Source organism: Amblyomma maculatum, chromosome 1 (genome assembly GCF_055883805.1).
Source record: "Amblyomma maculatum isolate TAMU_Amacu chromosome 1, ASM5588380v1, whole genome shotgun sequence".
In the NCBI taxonomy this organism is placed as follows: Eukaryota; Metazoa; Arthropoda; class Arachnida; order Ixodida; family Ixodidae; genus Amblyomma; species Amblyomma maculatum.
In genome coordinates this window covers 185,033,049-185,052,658 of record NC_139344.1, presented here as the reverse complement: position 1 = coordinate 185,052,658, position 19,610 = coordinate 185,033,049, and the positions used below count along the sequence as shown (strand labels likewise).

Below are 19,610 nucleotides of genomic sequence, written 5' to 3'. Positions count from 1 at the left end.
TACATATATAGCGCGTAACAAGTAGCCTGCACCCTGCCGAAGTGGCGCAGTGGTTAGGGCGCTCTACTACTGTACCCAAGGGTGCGGGATCGAGTCCCGGCCTCGGCGGCCACTTTTCGGTGGATAGGAAAAGCAAGGCGCCCGTGTGCCGTTCGCGATGTCAGCGCACGTTAAAGAACTCCAGGTGGTCGAAATTTCCGGAGTCCTCCGCTACGGCGTCTCTCATAGCCTGAGTCGCTTTGGGACGTTAAACCCCACCAAAACCAAAGTAAGTACCGTGCAGTTGTTGCCATCGAAACTCCAAGGCTTGACTCGGCGCTAAATCGCGCTTGGTTATTTTTGTCCCGAACTTCTTTCAAAGTAATATTCGGAAGATATTATCAACATGCGAGGGTATATTTAGACACATTTTCTCGCTACGACGCGTGTCGTAGAGCGCGAGCGGCGGCGTCGCTTTCATGCCCCCACCCCCAAACGAACAAGGACGCCCCTAGCGGCTGCTCCTGTCCTTATATCAAACTTTCGTCGAACTGTCTTGACTACTAAAGGCATTGAAGGACTCCGCTATTACCACTGACTTCTTCAAGACAGCAGATCCGAACAGGAAGCCAAGTAAAGCAACGTTGCTCTTAGAGCTGCTGTGAGTGACATGCAAGTTGCCCATTTTGGCTACATTGCGCACCCAACACACAATGAAAAATCATTGTCGCCTGTGAAGCAGATGCCTTGTTTTAATAGTATGCGAATAACCTATTTTCAGACTCGGGAATACTAATGGTAAGCAAGAAGGGGCATTTGACCTGAAAGACTTCGACCTCGCTTCCACCTCAAACAAAATTCATGACCTCACTCAACCTCGCCAGTTGAGGTCGCCTGAGGCGACCTCGCCTAGGTTTTTCAGACAGTACTACCGACCTCATTCAACTTCACCTCAAACTAATACCGTGGATTGAGGTCGGATGCTCGAACTGAGCAGAGAAAACATCATAAAGTCAGTAAATAAGTTATGCACTAAAAGTGGTAATTAAAGCCTATCGGTCGAGAATTATAAGTCAGCCAAATTGATGACTATACGATTATAACTACTTAATATTACTACTTAGTCTTAGCAAGTTATTACTACCTGTTACTTACCATTATAACTACGGCAATAATGCCGGCTGCGTCCGGTGTATTTCGGATGACTTAGCGAAGGGTTAAAAAAAAAAACAAAAAAAAAAACGAGACATCGTTGCTGCCTGAAGCTACACATACCCTTATGTGAATTTCCTCAGAGTATTTTTATAATCTACCTAATTAGATAATCAACTAATACCATGACGCAAATTTTAAATAAAAACTGTAGGACGCATACCGTTTCGTTGAGCTAACTGTATGAGGTTAAGAAGCAACCAATCTGATTTCCTCTATCAGAGAATTAACCACGTTACCTTTCTTTCTGTCGTTAAAGAAAGCTCACGAAATGCGAAAAAATAGAAGCAAGCGAGCGCCCGCTTCCTTGATTCAAAACTGCTTTCGCAGCGCGGTAATACGGTAGAGCAAGAGAGCAAATTGCTCTCTTGCTCCTTTTTATTTTGTTTGCCTTTTTATTTGTTTTGATGTTTCGCGCATTTTCTTAAAATGCTGGAACCCCGTATGGGATACGTGTGCAGAATGAATTCTGTCTGCATTTTCATAACCCCCGCCCCCAAACAAGTTGGCGAAACAGATTTGGCCTTAATGCGGATACCAAAAATGCGTAATTAATGCTTCCCAATTATATAATTCACCGGACTCATACTTAGTATCGAGAGGGCTCACATGGCGAGGAAACGATACGTCGTTTGTTGAACCCAGCTGCGGTAAATTGCCTTTGTTTATATCCTTGGTTCAATTTTGAAGAATAGCATCACGAGGTAGACGAGGACGGAAGCCAGCCATCCAGGAAGCCCACTCCTAGATGCAAGAAAAAGCATAAAAAGTGATTTGTTGATGGTCTGGTTTACGAGATTCCACCATCACGCGGAAAAGTGTGCGTGGGGCAAAATGAAAGGTGCTTGAATGACAGATTGAGAGAGCATAACAAGGAATTGGCTAATTCTAAAGACCGGTGCCTGTCACTTCAGTGCCTCAAAGGCACAAAAGACCATAAAATATAATGCAAACCTCTGTTCGATAACAGCAGGACATGCAGGAAAAATTGACTCCACCACAAGAGAGATACTTGAAGCGAAAAGAACTTGGCGACCGGTGCTTTAGCTCTGGTTCTCTGGCGTTATCTGACAAATATCTGCCGTTCTTGGCAAGGCGTAAAAAAAAAAAAAGATAATTAGCTCGGTTACGTCATGGGCATCGCACATTCATTCTGTCACGCGCCAAGTCATGTATATATATTTGTGAATTTCTGAAAATAAAATCAGTTGCCACTCAGCGCTCTGTGTGTGTGTCCTCTGTCTTCGTCCTTCATGTCATTTAAATTTCATCATGAACAAGCAACTAGCGCAACCTAGCGCTTATGGCTACTCTGTTTCTTGGTGGCAATTTTAATAGCAACATGAATCAACAGTGGTTTTGCAGGAATAATTTCCAGGTGATATTAAAATCCCATTCCACAGTAAATAATATAACTTAATCTGCAAGTGTTACTTCTGAATCAGCAACAGGTTTTGGCCTATTAATCACAAGCTCTATTCGCCAGTCCTCGTTTGGAAGCGTCTTATTCATTTGGTAGTATTTTGGTAGCATTACATTAATTACCAATGTAATCGATTATTGATGGTCATGCGGACAATGGCAGGCTCTGTGCACACACTCTGTCAACGCTTTCTGCTGACGCGCTCGGCCAACGTGCTCTGTCAAAGGCCTTAAAAAGGTCGAGCGGTTGTCATTTACAAAGGCGGGGCTAAAATGTTCTTAGCAATTAGCGACCCATACATGTGCTGCCGTTTTTTTCCAAGTGCCTCAAAAAATTGGTATTGTGACGTGGTAATAGGACAATGCATTAGATGGGAAACGAAGTGAATAGCCTTGCACTGAAATAAACTCTTTATTGGGCTGGCTTGCGTCCGCAAAAGAATAAAGCAACACCGTGGCGTCGAAAACAGCAGTCGTGCTCGTCGGTCGTCGAACTATGAATGCCCGTTAAACTCGTCAGTGCTCAAGTTATAGTCGGCGAATAAGCGTCTAGAAAGAGCCCCGAAAGATGACTGGCACATCCTCGAACATTCTAGAAACATACGCGAGTGGCCACAATCATTCGAGATACATCTTGGCGTAATTGTGCGAGAAAGAAAATGATAAAGCCGCGTCTCAGCAACACTCAGCCTAAAGAAACAAAGAATACAAGATCGTTCCTTTCGGTACCCGCACAGTAGTAAGGCCGCATGCTAGCGGCTGCCAGAAGCAACCAATAAAGATGACAAGGGTTCGCGGGAAAATTTCAGACGTTATCGAAATTTTGTGGACAAATTTAATTTTCTAACGAACAATCAGCACGGAAATAAATGCACAGCCTTTGTCAAAAGTGTAGAGCCCAGGGAGTCTGCTTCTGAGCCCTGTAGTGGCGCTGATTTAGCATTAGTGGAGGTCCTACTCATTGGAGAGGGTAGGAAAAAAATATCTTAACATCAAGAAATTCGGAACCCCCGAAACGCATTACAAACAGACTCCCTGGGCTCTACACTTCTGACAAAGCCTGTACATACATCTTTCACGGAAATTGCTCTACTGATGCACGAAAGAAATAATTATTGACAAAATAGAACTCAAAAAGCTTTTACTGTGGGAGTGTTTGTTCATTTTTCTCAGGCACTTGTCAGGATTAATCATGCTACCTTTGATGATATGTTATCATCACACAAAAATCGAGGAAAGAGGCTGGACATGGTAAAAATCTGCTTACAAAATCGTGTTCACTGCCTTTCTATGAATTAACATATATCGAAATATAGATCTGTTCGTGAAAAACTATCCCAGGGTAGCGTACTGGAGCCTCTTTAATTCATTTGGCTTGGTTTGGTTTGTGGCGTGTAACGTGCCGAAGCGACTGCGGCTGTGAGAGACACCGTAGCGGAGGGCTCCGGAATTTGATTCCGCATCCTTGGGCACAGCTAGTAGTCGTGTGTCCTAACCAATGCACCTCTGTGGGGGGCCGTTTGTTTGATATGCATATTAATGATATATTCGGAATTGATACGGGGTGGAGTATATAGCATATGCAGACGACACAAGTATGTTCATATCAGGAACCAATGTTAATGTTAATGAAGTAAGGCGTAAGCTAATGATATCTTATCAAAGTTATATAAATGTTCAATGATGAACACGTTACACATAAACAGCAATAAACAAAGGCGGTACATTTAGGGCAAATAAGTGTCATCCTTAACCTGTGGCATTCCCCGAACCCTAGAACCTAGACTATAATTTAATAGAGTCAACACGGACAGTCAAAACACTACAGATACGTACGTACTTCAATAAATATATGCTCTGGAACCATCACAAACACCACTTAGCAATCGAACTTGCTCGTGCGGCAGGTATTTTGTGAAGATTTCAATGAACGTTGCCGACTATAAAACGTAACTTTTAATCTATCATGCACAATTTCAATTCAACGTTCTCTCTGCCACATACTACCATGAATTAATACTCTTACTAATATTAACAAATTATTAGTGCTTCAGAAAAATGTGCTTTAAGAGCCACAGCAAACGTTTCATATTTATCGTTTTCAGCACGACTATTTTCTCGATACCGCGCTCTAAATATTCGTTGGATATATGAATACCGATTATTAAGTTTGTCTCAAATTCTCCTGAACGTTGGTTTCTTACATTCATATCTAATCTCAGAAAAATTTCAGTACCTCAGATAATACGCCATTATTAGTACCGGTTTATAACACGATCCCGAACGAATTATGACCTTCAAGATGTAAGATGTATGTGTACTGTCCTATACATTGAACGAGCTTTGCTTCACCAAAAAAATACCATCGTCCACATTTTCAGAGACTGCTCGAGATGTTTCTCTAGTATCTTCGTCATTTTTGCTTTTGTTAATCGCTTTGTAAGTGGTTTTAAGTCTTTAATCTGTTTCTTCAGTTTTTTAGAAACCCACAAATATCCAAGTCACATATGTGCTATTCATTCTTGAAACTGTTACACTGCACTCGTGCTTATTAAATCTATTCTCTGCTTTATTGCTATTATTTTGATTCCGAATATTTATTGCCATTGCTGAACACCGCGCTGCAGAACACACATCAGGTGATAGTAGGCATCATTAAGCCGCTATTACGTGGCGTTTTCTCTATTCCGCACAAATGAATACAGTAAGTGTCGTGTCTTGCGAGGGGAAACGACACTGTAGCCGAGGTGCAACAAGAACTGGGGTTTATTGTCATCCGGCCGTCAGACTGCGCGTCCCGCTGGTCGACGACTGCCCGTGCAAACCAACACGCATGTGCTTATATCGAGATACAGACAGGCAAGGGGGCGGTGCCCAAATACCGGCACGTGGCCGTGAGTTGGCCGTTTGCTTATCGTGATACAAACACTACATTCCCCCTGCCCTAGACGATGCATGCTCTCATTACACATGGTTGACATTTATAACAAACGGTTAGTTTTTATACAGAAATAAGAGAAACAAGTGAACGGTTCAAAACTCTAGTTCCAAAAGTTGGTTGACACAATCACTGCACTGATGTGTACCGATCCGGCGGACGTCTTTCCCTTGTCGGATACCGATGTCGTGTTGAGGCTTCGTAGCCCCTGTCGCCAGGAGAAGACCCCGAGTCGTGATCGATGTCTTCGGAACCGAGGGCTTCCGTCGATACTCCGCCTCCTGCGGCAAACGCCCCTGGATCTTCCTCAACTGTGCCCGCTGCTTGTTTCGGCGGCTGCATAGCACTTTGTTCATCAGTGCCCGTCGATGACCCAGATGGTTGCCACGGCTGCCAGGAGTCCTCACCATGGGCGCCACAACCGTGGTCTGCAGACGTTGCCTCCGGGTCTGCCTGCCTTGTGCGTATGTGGCCTTGATGCCTCTTCCACTCCATGACCCCACGTGGTGTTGTCACCTGTAGCACATAAGACACTGGCCCCGAGCGTGACGTCACCGTTGCCTCTAACCATCTTGGACCTACTCTAGAGTTCCTCACAAACACTTTGTCCCCAACGAAAAAACTTCTCGGAAGTTCTCTTCGACTGCCAGTTTGTCGAAATTGCTTTTGCTCGACCACTGAACGAGTACTAGGCTTAAGTAAATCGAGTCGAGTTCTGAGAGGTCGCCCGATCAAAAGCGAAGCCGGAGATTGCTGGGTGGTTGCGTGAGGTGTATTCCGGTACGCTAGAAGGAAACTGGCTAGTCGCTCTTCAATGGGCCGGGCTCTGTTGTCCTTTCGCAGGGCTTCTTTAACTGTTCGTACAAATCTTTCAGCCAAACCGTTACTTGACGGGTGATATGGCGCGGACCGTACATGTTTTATTCCGTTCATCTTGAGGAATAACTGAAATTCTTCGCTGCAAAACTGCGGCCTGTTGTCTGACACGATGACCTCGGGCAATCCAAAACGGCTGAAGAGGTCACGCAGCTTACTGATGGTAGCTTCTGCCGAGGTCGACGGCATCAGGAAAACCTCCGGCCACTTTGAATGAGCGTCTACCGCCACCAAAAAGTTGCGCTGAAGAAACGGGCCAGCAAAATCCAAGTGGAGTCGGGCCCATGGCCTCGTAGGCAAAGCCCACGGATGAAGGGGAGCTTGGGTAGGCAGCGCTCGTTGCTGCTGGCAGGCCGCACACGTTTTCACGGTGTTCTCCAAGTCGGCGTCAATTCCTGGCCACCAGACGTAGCTCCGGGCAACTTCCTTCATTCGCACTACTCCAGGATGCCCCTCGTGCAGCTCGTCCAGGATTGTCTTCTGTAAATAAGGGGGAACCACAATGCGCATTCCCCAAAATAAACATCCTTGGTTAACAGACAACTCCAGTCTTTTTGAAACGAATGGTTTCATCTCATCAGCCACTCGCTCGGGCCATTGACCCGTTACCGCGTGCAGAACCTGCCGTAAGGTATGGTCACGTGATGTTTCCCGCGCAATGTCCGAGCTTGTTATCGGGAAAGTATCCCACCGAAGTGCGTAGCAGGCGGTTACTTCGTCGTCCTCTTCCTTCTCGCCACTCCCGGGCAGCGGTAGACGCGACAGACAGTCTGCCTCTACGTTGCTTTCCCCCGAACGATATACTATATCGTAACGGTAGGCAGACAGCGTAATTGCCCACCTCTGCAAACGAGCCGCGGCAATGCTTGGTATTCCTGTTTTGGGACCGAGTATCGTCTGTAAAGGCTTGTAATCAGTTACCAAGCTGAACTCTCTACCGTAAATATAGTAATGGAACTTCATAATTCCGAAGACTAAGGCAAGCGCTTCTCGCTCTAACTGGCTGTAGTTCCGTTCACTCGGCGATAATGTGCGTGATGCAAGCACGATCGGCCGCCTGGAACCATCTTGTTCCACTTTCGATAAGACTGCACCCAGCCCATAAGATGAGGCATCGCACACTACCTGAAGCTGAGCTTCCGGATCGTAATGTGCCAGCACAGGCGCTTTTATTAGCAGCCTTTTTATCTTTTTGAATTCTATGTCGCACTGTTCACTCCAGACCCACGGCACATTCTTGCACATAAGCTGATTCAGTGGGAAGATGACTGTTGATAACTTTGGCAAAAATTTTCCGTAGTATGTCACCATGACCGTAAACGTTCTCAGCTGTTTCTTATCGGCTGGGACGGGGGCTTCTAATACGGCCTTTACCTTCTCTGATGATGCTGCAATTCCTTGTTTACTGACCACGTGACCCAGAAACTGCAATTCTGGTTTCAAAAATTCACACTTCTCTGCCTTAATCCGCACTCCTCTTTCGTGCAACCTGTTCAGTAACGCATCCAGGTTCACTAGGTGCTCCTTTTCGTTCCGGCCCGTGACGAGAATATCATCTAGGTAGCATATCAAACCTTTCAATCCTTTTAACATGTTGTCCATTATCTTTGGAAAAATCGCAGGCGCGCACACCACCCCGAAGGCTAAGCGATTTACTGCATACAGTCCTTTGTGCGTGTTGAGGGTGAGGTACTCGCGCGAAACCTTGTCCATTACCACTTGCTGACACGCTCTACTCAGGTCAATCTTAGAGAACACCTGCCCTCCGGAAAGTGTGGCCAAGATTTCTTCGATCTTGGGCAAGGGGTAGCTGTCAATGTTTAAGCAAGGGTTCAAAGAGGCCTTATAATCTCCGCAGATGCGTACGCTGCCATCTTTTTTTACCACAGGTACAATTGGTGAGGCGAAAGCACTGTTCGAAATGGGCTCGATCACGCCCAGACTAACTAGTTTTTCCAGTTCTTTCTCCACCGCTTCTTTCAGTGCGAACGGAATGCTTCTAGGTTTACAAAACTTTGGATGCTGTTCTGGCTTCAGGGAAAGTTGAGCTTGCTCACCTTGAATTTCGCCGAGTTCATCGTTGAACAACTGCGGATGTCGGTTTAAGACTTGTTTCAAGTCCCGGTGGTCTTGCGCACCCAAGTGATTAACGCTACTCCAATTGAGCCTGAGCTGATATAACCAGTCTCGTCCTATGAGAGCAGGACCCTCCTGGCAGAGAATGTGCAGAGGTAGCTGGAGAGACTGGTGCTGATGCTTCACGTTTACTGTTGCCACTCCTTTCGGGCGCACGCACTCCCCTGTGTACGTACGAAGCAACACCGATGCCGGGCGTAACTTCATCTGTGGGAAACGTGAGCGAAATAAACTGTACGGCATCACTTACACTGCTGCTCCAGTGTCCAGCTCCATGTCAAGCGGCATTCCCTGAATACACAGTGTAAAGCGTATCGGCTCTTGACGTGGTTTCTCCAGCGTTGTTTGCAACAGTGGCTCGATGTCTTCCTCGGTCTCGAACACGCCGAAGCTTTGCCTCCGGAAGTTTCCTTTTCGTGCGTCTTGCCCGCTCGCTTTCGAAGGGTGCGAATCAGATTCAAGCTGGGAGCGGCAGACTTTTTGAATATGTCCTACTTGGTGGCATTTAAAGAAAGTCGCTGTTCGGAACCGGCAAGCCCGGTTGCGATGACGCAAGCCACATCGACTGCATGGTGAACCGTTCCGTGCAAGGGACTCTTCTGCAGAAAACTTCTGAAGGTCTTCCTGGGTTGCACTGCTAGATCGGCATTCTGTGACGTTCTTGGAAGCAGCCTCAACTGATAAGGCTATCTCAACCGCCTTTTTGAAAGTCAGAGATGCATCCTGAACAAAAAGCCTCTTCTGGATGCCAGCGCTAGCAATACCACATAGTTAGCTCCAAAGTTGCATGTTTCTGCAGATTGCTTGAGGCCTGCCACGAACTGCGCGATGCTCTCCGTTTGTTGTTGCGTTCTTCGGTGAAACCTTGCTCTTTCCGCAATAACCGATGGCTTGAGTGACAGATGCTCTCGTAATGCTTTCTGCAGTTCTGACAAAGACTGACTAGCAGGAGCGTTCGGGGCAGTCAAACTCTTCAATAACTTGTACGTCTTCGGACCCACGATACTCAGGACGGCATCTACTTTGTTCTCGTCTGGAATCTTATTCACTCTAAGGAATGCATTAAGCCTTTCTTCGTAAGTTTCCCAATCCGACTGAGATTCATCGAAAGATTCCACTTGCCCAATCGTGACCATCCTGGCTGTTTCCGAGTCGCTTCGTCGTTGTCCTTCTTGTACGCTTGGCTGAATATCCGTCTTCACGGTCCCCGTGGGATCGGTCATCGTTCTGCTTCAGAATCCCATCCTCGTCGCCAAAAAGTTGTCGTGTCTTGCGAGGGGAAACGACACTGTAGCCGAGGTGCAACAAGAACTCGGGTTTATTGTCATCCGGCCGTCAGACCGCGCGTCCCGCTGGTCGACGACTGCCCGTGCAAACCAACACGCATGTGCTTATATCGAGATACAGACAGGCAAGGGGGCGGTGCCCAAATACCGGCACGTGGCCGTGAGTTGGCCGTTTGCTTATCGTGATACAAGCGCTACAGTAAAATCACCAATAAAGAATCTTTGTGTCGTGCTCTAATTGGCTAAGCTTTTCTTTTGTAAGGTCACAACCACGCGTCCTCGAGCGAGTAATTGAAATTAAGTCCGTTATAGCGACTCAAACGCGCTATATAGTCTCCCCAACGGGTATTTCAAGTTCTCCAGTCAACAGAGAGAGTCATAGAGCACATGACTGAACACTGACCGATCATAATATCTAGCTTGTAGGAATTTCCCAATAAAAAAAATGGCCATGGCTTAGGCATGGCCATTTTATATCCTAAGCGATGGCCAAAATGGCCACCGCTTAGGATATACGTAGCCAAAGCATGTGTGCCTAGGCCCTGGGCTGCCTACTCCTCTCCTCTCCAATCCAATCTAATCCTATCCAATCCAGTGTAATCCAAGCCAACGCAGTCTAATCCAATCCAGTCCAGTCTAATCAATTCAGTCCAATCAAGTACAGTTAATTCCAGCCAAAGGCAATCCAATTCAATCCTGTCCAATTCAATGCAAACCTGTCCAATCCAATCCTGTACAATTCTGAGTACACGCTGCGCCACTGACTAGCCTATCATCATCACTACTATCATCTTCAAGCTAGAGAAGAAGTATTAAGATGCGCTACTCCAGCGCCCACTGGTCGTAGGAGCGACGGTCCTTTGTGGGGTTTTCTTCAGGAAGTTGCTGACACATTTCATTTCCTCACCGTACGGTTTTCCTATGCAGTCTATCCAGAAGTCAGGCGACAAAAGTTCTTATTGACACGTTCTTTCCTGTGCCGATGTATTGGCACCCTTACCTTCCCTTTCTAGACAATAATATATTAAAGCGGGTGCGACGGATGTATATAGAAGCAGCCGCAAAGACTTTCTTTTTTAAACTTTATGCATCAACCTTGCCTCTCAAAACGTGGCTTCTTGAAAAAGGGACTTTTGTGCCATAGTCAGTGGACTGTCGCCTGTGCAAGCAACCAGAAATATAGACCATTGCTTTCTGTATTGCCATGATGCAGTGTTTTTTGGGACATTCCTCAACAGACTCTCAAAAAGGACATTGATATTACGCCTTATACTATAACAATTTTACCTGCAGTGGAGGCTTCTGAGGTGTCATGTGATCTTTTTGTGCTCATGGGACTTTTTATCCTGTGGAAGAGCCGCATGACAGATCGCCTCACAGAGCCACCACGTTCAGCGAAGTCTCTGTTCAGAGAGCAGTGTGCTATGGTGCGGGGGGTATATGCGGCGCAGGATCGACCTCCAGCTTGGTTACGCTTACTAGATCAGTGCATATGTCTCCCGGAATTTTTGTGTGGGCGAAGTAAAAGGTTAATGCTGGTGTGACTGTATATGGCAGGTTGCAGGATGCGACCTGGTTAAATAGGGCTTGCAGTACTTCCATGCAGTAAAGAAAAAAAAAAATTCGGGCGTGGAGCAGTTGGTTAAGGTGCTCGGCTGGGGTTCCGAGAGTTGGAGGTTCGATTCCCGGTGAAGAAATATTTTTGTATGATGAGGAGACCGGCCCAGCATTAAATTAGCAGTGGCTTAGCTCGGTTATGCCACTTAATCTTGATTGCAAGTCCAGGTTGGTCTGGTTGTCTAGCTACGTTGTTGCATTAAAGACATCTTCTTATTGCTTTTTGATTGCCAAATGGCGCGGCGATCGAGCGACGTCCGCCAACGGGGGCGGTTGCTAGGCAACGGCTCTGTGCCTCCTCGGAGCACCGTCACAGCGTAGTCGCAAGTTCGTCGCCAGTGTTGCTTTCGCTACAAAAATCGCAGCAAATATAAACCGGTCGAGTTCGGACCCTAATACGATAGGGTTCAGTAGCCGAGCTTCATAACCACCGAGACGCCATGCTTTTTTTAAACACGGTATTTATTACACTGAAAATGTTTTATATTTACATAAACTATATATAGATGTTCGGTTGGGTTTGGTTTATAGAGTTTAACGTCCCAAAGCGGTTCAGGCTATGGGAGACCCCGTAGAAGAGGGCTACGGAGTAATTTCGACCACCTGGGGTTCTTAAACTTTCTCTGACATCGCCCAGCACACGGGCATCGAGCTCTTCGCCTCTATCAAAAACGGCCCCTAAAGCCACATGCCTGACGTGGTCCATGACAGTCGACATTGCAGACTATAACCGATTCGACAAGACATTTGGAAAAATCTTATATTCAATGATAGCGTAATGGAGCCATCTGCATATTTGAACTTCTTTTTTTACCTCTGCTCATTGTTATCAATGCATTACGACTCTTTGCAAACGTCTGCTGGAGAACTCCGATATTCAGACTAACAGTGAAAATCGTAAAATGGCTCTCGAGAGAGGGTCAAATCGGTTTAACAGAGATAATCCCTGGCTTTTTTTTTTTTGTGCTTGCTGCAGGACAAAAGTTTTAGCTTCCTTTTTGTCATATACAAAAATAGTGACCCCAGATGTAACTTGCAGGCGTCGGTTGAGCTAATTTAAGCGCACCAAATAGGAGTTTTGGCCATATTTGGGTCGTCATAGATTGGTCGGTAGTAGCGTCACGAGCTGCTCAGAATCTGCTTTCGGTTTCGATTCTAGGTTTTCGCTCTTTTAAAATACTTCCACTCGGTATTTAGAGAAAGGTACAGAGAAAAGCAGTGCGATTTATCTATTCCAAATTCTCTCGATACGACTCTCCCTCAGAAATAATGCGTGATAATGGTATTGAACTTCTTGAACATAGAAGGAAAGACTTACGATTGCGGTTACTTTCCATGCTTTGTAAAGGAAATTTAGCATTTGGCTCTTCATCTTATCTGTCTCTTTCAACATCTAGGCTTACTCGACACCATCATCCGAATTCACTAACACCTTATTTTGCAAGGACGGATGTCTTCAAATTTTCGTTTTTCCCCCGAACAATTGCAGATTGGAATGACTCGCTGTTGCCTGTTTCCATTGATTGATGTATTGTTCACTTGTAATATTGTTGTATTTTACCACACTGCTCGGACGTGAGCAAGGTCTGCAGTATCTAATAAATAAATAAATAAATAAATAAATAAATAAATAAATAAATAAATAAATAAATAAATAAATAAATAAATAAATAAATAAATAAATAAATAAATAAATAAATAAATAAATAAATAAATAAATAAATAAATAAAATGATGTTTCTTTTTGCACCGGGAAATGACGCTTCTAAAAAACGTCATGAGATGATAAACTCAAAATGCTCAAAACACCATAGGAGTTCATCCTTTAAGATCTTTTCCCAGTCATCACCTCGCAAAGCAGCATGTCATGATGTACTTAAGGTTAGCCTTCCCAGAAGGTCGCGCGCTCGAAAACGTGCGTAACGATCACCGCAGTGCCTTGTCGTCAGTTTAGGCGCTGGAGTTGTCAAACATGTCAGTTTGAGGCAGGAAAAGGCCGCGGTTCTGACTTCGAAGAACCTAAGCGAGATAGTTAAATAGATAATTATTAGGGATGGTGAGCGGTGTCACCTATTCATTAATGTACCCCGCCGGGGTGGCGCAGTGGTTACGGCGCTCGACTACTGTTTCCAAGGACGCGGGATCGAATCCCGGCCTCGGCGGCCGCTTTTAGATGGAGGCGAAAAGCAAGGTGCCCGTGTGCTGTGCGATGTTAGTGCACGTTAAAGAACCCCAGGTGGTCGAAATTTCCGGAGTCCTCCACTACGGCGTCTCTCATAACCTTAGTCGCTTTGGGACGTTAAATCCAACCAACCGACCGACCGACCAACTATTCATTAATGCCTCTAGTCTTCACTATTTTGAGATGAACTGATTATTTCCTCCGTACAGTTCAAAACAACTATCTTGACCTTTTCTGCCAATTCTCAAATCGTCTCTTACTCGTTTCTACTGTTTGATAACTAAACATGGTCATGGTTGCCCCCGAAATCCCAGCTCTTATCAAATTTCTGCGTTGGCGTCGTGCCCTGGTTTGAGTGCCTTACATTGAATTTGAATGCATTACATCGGATTTACCAAAGCTTTCCGCCCTTTATACGCGATGTCTCATGACCTCGAGAGCACCGGAATCATAGATTACTGAAAAGCATATATTTCATATAAGGCGAAGGTACGGCAGCAGTCCATAAGGGCCCGCGTCTTACAATTACTAGGTGGGCTCTCTCTTACAGGAGTCCATTGGCGTCGGCCGCGGCCCGCTCGACCAAGGCTCGCTGCGTGGTCATGTCAGAGCAGCCGAGCAGGCCCGCCTCCCAGTTCTCCCGAGAAGGGTGGGGTAGGGGGGACAGATTAGGGGTTATTTGACATGCCCACACCATGTGGAAAATGTCCGAAGACTTTTCCTTTCAGTGCAAGCATGTCACCGTGCAAGCAGGGTCAAAATGTTTTATATACTGCCGGGCACAGTAAAGTTTCGGTGTAAGGGCGAATTAGAATGCGCGCCTCCGCCTTGGTGAGTCACTTGCAGGACTTAGGATAGATTGAATGGCTGGATTGGTAGAATTCAAGAATATCTTTGAAAATGTAGGCGGGATTGAGTTCGGAGTCCGGATCAGTGAGAATCGAGGTTGGTGCCCGGTAAGTGAGCGCGCGGGCGGCGGTATTGGCTGTTTCGTTTCCCTCAAGGCCTGTGTGAGCAGGAGTCCAGATAATCATTTCATGTGTGGGGCCACGGGTAGTGGCTGCTTTGCAAAATTTTGCATACGTGAAGTACGATATATACCCCTGCTCGATATTGCGACAGGCACCCCTCGAGTCGGTCATGATGACCCGTGAGTCTTGATCTGCGGCAGCTAGCGCGATGGCAACCTCCTTCGGGTGTGTAACGTTGTGTGCACGGAAAGTGAGCCCGTTTATTCCAGTGTTTTGGTGCACAACTGCTGCCAAACATGTACAAACCCCTATGGTGCGGGAGGGAGGCGTCTACGTAGAAGACTCCATGTTTGTGTCCGTAGTGGCAAGCTTAGGCTTTCGCCCGCGCGAGACGTCTGCCAATATGGTCTTCTTGTGTCAGTTGATCGGAAGAGGGCGTATGTGCAAGACATATCTCCACTGTGTTGGGATATGTACGCACTTCTCGGAAAGTATTGAATGATGGATGTGTAGTCGGGCAAGGAAGCGGCGACCCGACAGCATTTTAGATAGTCTTGGGCATTGGTTCATTGAGCGTGCCTCTCGTAGTTTATTAAAGGTGTTCACCATCCCCAGTCAAAGTAGGCGCTGGTTGGAGGTGTTGACCTGGAGATCCAGGGCACGCTTGTACATTTTACGAAGAATGACTTCTAGTGCATTCTCGTCAAATTTGGGTAGGTGGAAATATGGAGCCGAGTATAGGACTCTACTGGTTACAAATGCAAGCGCTAGCCGCAAGACGTCTTTGCATCGTAACCCCCTGCGCTTGTTCGAAAACCGGTGGGCCATGCGGTCCACATGGTCCCCCCCCCCCCCCCTCCCCCCTTGCGTAATTTGGCTAGTGTTCTGTCAGCTCTGTGAATTTTGTGAATAAAGAGCCCCAGTACTCGGAGGTCGTCTTGTCCGGGTATATGGCTCCACTTTTAAAGGTGAAGTCCAATTCTGTGGTGCACTTGGTGAGGGGCGTATGTGCACAAATTCAAATTTGGACGGGGAGCCCTGAAGGCCGCAACGATGGGCGTAGTTGTCTACGATGTCCGCCACTTGCGGCAGTTTGGCCTCCATTTCTCCTACCGAGACGTCTTTAGCCCAGATGCTGATGTTTTTGGCATACAGCGCATGCTGGATGCCGTCGACCCTCGCCCACTGAGCTAGAAGTCTCATAAAGGCTAGATAGAATAGGAGGGGCGAGAGGATCCCCCCCCTGCGGGGTCCCTCGCGTGCCTAATTGGCATGGGTCGTGTTCGGTGTCCTGAATCCGGATGTATGATTGTCGGTAAGTGAGAAATTGCCTAATGTAGTTAAAGGTATTTTGACCGCAACCTGTTTGGGAAAGATGTGTTAGAATATTTTCGTGGGTGACGTTGTCGAAGGCGCCCTTCAAATCTAAAGCGAGTACTACCTTATAATTTAGGTGATATTCGATCGGGTTGAGAATTTCCCGGTCTAGTTGAAGCAGGACATCCTATGCGGACAGGTGTGGGCGAACCCTGAACATGGTGTCTGCGAAAACATATTTTCTCTCCAGAAACTCAGGCAGCCTGCCACGCACCATTATCTCCATTAATTATCATGGACGAACGATCACATTATCTTAATCCATGAAGAGGGGTGTGCCAAAGACTTGAAAATTACAGACCGATCACACTGCTATCACTTACTCTCATTGTATTTACTAAGATACTAGCGAATAGAATCAGGGCAAACTTTGTCTTCATTCAACCAAGCAGATTCCCGTAAAGGATACTCTACAATGGATTATATCCTCAGTATCAACAAGGTGATCAAAAAATATTGGGAATATACTCAACCCTTATACATGGTATTCATATTTAGGAAAAAGCATTCACTCTCAGTTGAAACATCACCAGTTATGCAAGCATTCTCAAAGCAGGGTGCAGATTAGACACATCTGCAAATAGTGGAATATATCAACAGCGGCTGCAAGTAACTATAACCTTTAATAAGGAAAGTAATAAAATTCTATAAAAGAAAGTTTTTGGCGAGGGAACACGATCTCTCTTGCACTACTATTCACCGCTTTCTTGCAGATACATGCAATGGGAAGGGGTAGGTATAATAGTTGATGAAGGATGCCTCAGTAGTCTACCATTCGCTGATGAAATTTCCTTGTTGACAAACTCAGGCTACAAATTGCAAAAGAATGATTAACGATCTAGACAGGAAAAGCAGAACGGTACGCCTAAAATTAATATGCAGAAGACTAAATTAACGTTCAATAGCCTCAGAAAGGAATATAAGCTCAAAATATGTATTCACACGCTGGAATTTGTAAGGAAATACGTCTACTTAGACGTGTACTATCCGAAGATTCGGTCCACTATTGGTGAATAACTAAGGGAATCAGGTTGGGATGAAGTGCACTTGCAAGCACCCGCAAATCATGACAAAGATTACCAATATCCCTGGGCCGAAATAAGGCTGAAACGTGGATGCTAACAAAAGGGTTCGTCTTATGGAACGGAAAATGGTAGGTGCAACTTTGAGATACACAAAGCGTGCAAAGTGGGTCAGTGAGCAAACTAGAATTAATGACATTCGAGTCGAAATCAAGTCATCGCGTGGATTAAAGAATTCCTCACGCATCGTTCTCAGTCTGTCTTCATTAATAATCAGCCCTCCCACCCGCTTCCAGTAACCTCCGGCGTCCCGCAGGGTTCCGTTCTCGGTCCTTTGTTATTCCTTATTTACATTAACGACCTACCACAGCATGTATCTTGTCATATCCGTCTGTTTGCTGATGACTGCGTTATTTATCGTTCAGTCACTAACCCTTCTGACCAAGAATCCCTACAGGCTGACCTAAACCATGTGCAAAACTGGTGTTTGCAGCAGCTGATGACACTCAACCCTAACAAATGTAAGTATATGTCTTTTCACCGCCGCCGAAATCCTTTGGTTTTCCAGTACACAATTTCTAACTCCTCTGTTAACCTCGTCCAGTCGTACAAATACTTAGGTATCACCATTTATAACGATTTATCCTGGCGTCTGCATGTGACTAACCTGATATCATCAGCTAATAAAACACTTGGCTTCTTGAAACGTCACCTGCGGGATGCCCCTCAACATGTAAGACTACAAGCATACATTTCACTCATCAGAACTAAACTGGAATTCGCATCGGCCATCTGGAACCCTCACCAAGCATATCTAACAAACACCCTCGAAGCTGTGCAGAACAGGGCCACCAGATTAATTCATTCCTCGTATTCATACGACGTTAGCATATCATCTCTAAAATTGCAATCAGGTCTATCTAATCTTTCTGCTCGCCGTCGCACTGCCAGTCTCGTCTTATTTCACAAGTTTTTTTATTCGCCACTCAGACAAGAACCCTACATCTGCGCACCCCCGCCGCGCAGATCCCATCGCACCAGTCACCCTCTTCAAGTTTTGCGCCCACGTGCCCGTACCACTGTTTTCTCTAATTCATTTTTTTTGCCGAGTAGCAGCTGACTGGAACGGCCTTCCCCACGATATCGCTGCCATCACCTGCCCTGGAACATTCATGACTGTTTTGAACACCTGTACTTCATAAAAACCCACCCCTTATGTAACACCCCGCAAGGGGTCTTTAAGGAAAATAAAGTGATGTGATGTGATGTGATGTGATGTGAAGTGGGCATGGATAGGTCATGTAATGCGAAGGGAGAATAACCGATGATCGCCAAGGGCCGCAAATTGAATTCCAAGGGAAGGAAAGCATAGTAGGGGTAGGCAGAAATATAGATGGGCGCATGAAATGATGTTTACGGAGGTAAAGTGGAGGCAGCTAACACAGGACTGGGTTAATTGGAGGGATATGTGAAGTCTGCCCTGTAGTGGGTATAGCCCGACCGATTGTGGTTGTGATAACGAAAAAAGTTTAATCATTTTTTATTTATTTTTTAAAGTGCATGCTTCCTGGCGTTTCGCCGTGCTTTGGATGCTGATGTGCTTAAATGCGCACATAATGCGGTGTACAGCAGGTAACCATGTTGACAGGTTTGACGTGGAGCAGAGTGTATGCATTGCGAACGCCATCCCTTCTACGTTCCACAAGGGCGCACGCGTTGACAGCCACACGTCTATATGCATAGCAATTTCGGTGGCCGATAGCTATAATAAAATACGAAAGGTTCGTAGCAACTCCATGCGCTTCATCTGGACAGCAACACATGAATACAAAAAAAAAAAAGCAAGACATTTTTCTGAGGTACCGAAATGAATAAATGTAGACTGCGTAAAATGCGGAGGTAGGGCGAGTACGGAGTCGTTAATGTTTTGCTTCTCCTGAAAGCGAACAGAATTGCGAAGGTCATGCCTCAGAGATATCAAATCTATTTTGACCTGTACATCGTTACCAACGACTGGTGTGAAACCCTCACGAAGTATCCTGGATCAGCTTCACCTTTTCGCACGTCATCTGAATCGGACATGGTGAAACAAGAATAAAAATGCTTATTTGAAATCACTTGTGCTTAAACAGAATTAGTTGTTCTGTGATTCTCGGACTGGGCCCTGGCTCTCAAAAGCGAGGCGCGCGTCAAAGGAAGCAGAAGAGGAAAAAAAAAAAAGACATTCATATCGATTTCCGCTTTCCACGAATTATCTTGCTCTCCATTTGGGGTCATGGAGATGGCCTGTAGCACAGGGTGGTAAAGCTGAGCCGGAAAAGAGCCGCTCACTAGGGCTACGCCATTATGAAGAACCGCCATCATCAAACTCATCACTGTGGCCAGCATAGCCTTTCCTCGCTATGCCAAAAATAAGTAACATTTGGACTGGAGTTTTAAAAACTGAGATAGAATAACGTAATTTCACGAAAGTTTTACGCATTTTCAAAGTTTAAAACATGTTTCATGGTTTTTCTGACATTTTTTGTTCAGAAAATGTAGGACGATTGTGAACCATGTTCGCGAGCATACCAAGCATACGTTCTATGAATT

At 45.8% G+C, this 19,610-nt stretch overlaps 1 pseudogene; it reads right to left on the bottom strand.

Annotated features, from left to right (window-relative positions):
• Positions 1–14,192: 14,192 nt before the first annotated feature.
• On the bottom strand, positions 14,193–19,100 carry LOC146205106 (uncharacterized; annotated as a pseudogene).
• Positions 19,101–19,610: the final 510 nt, after the last annotated feature.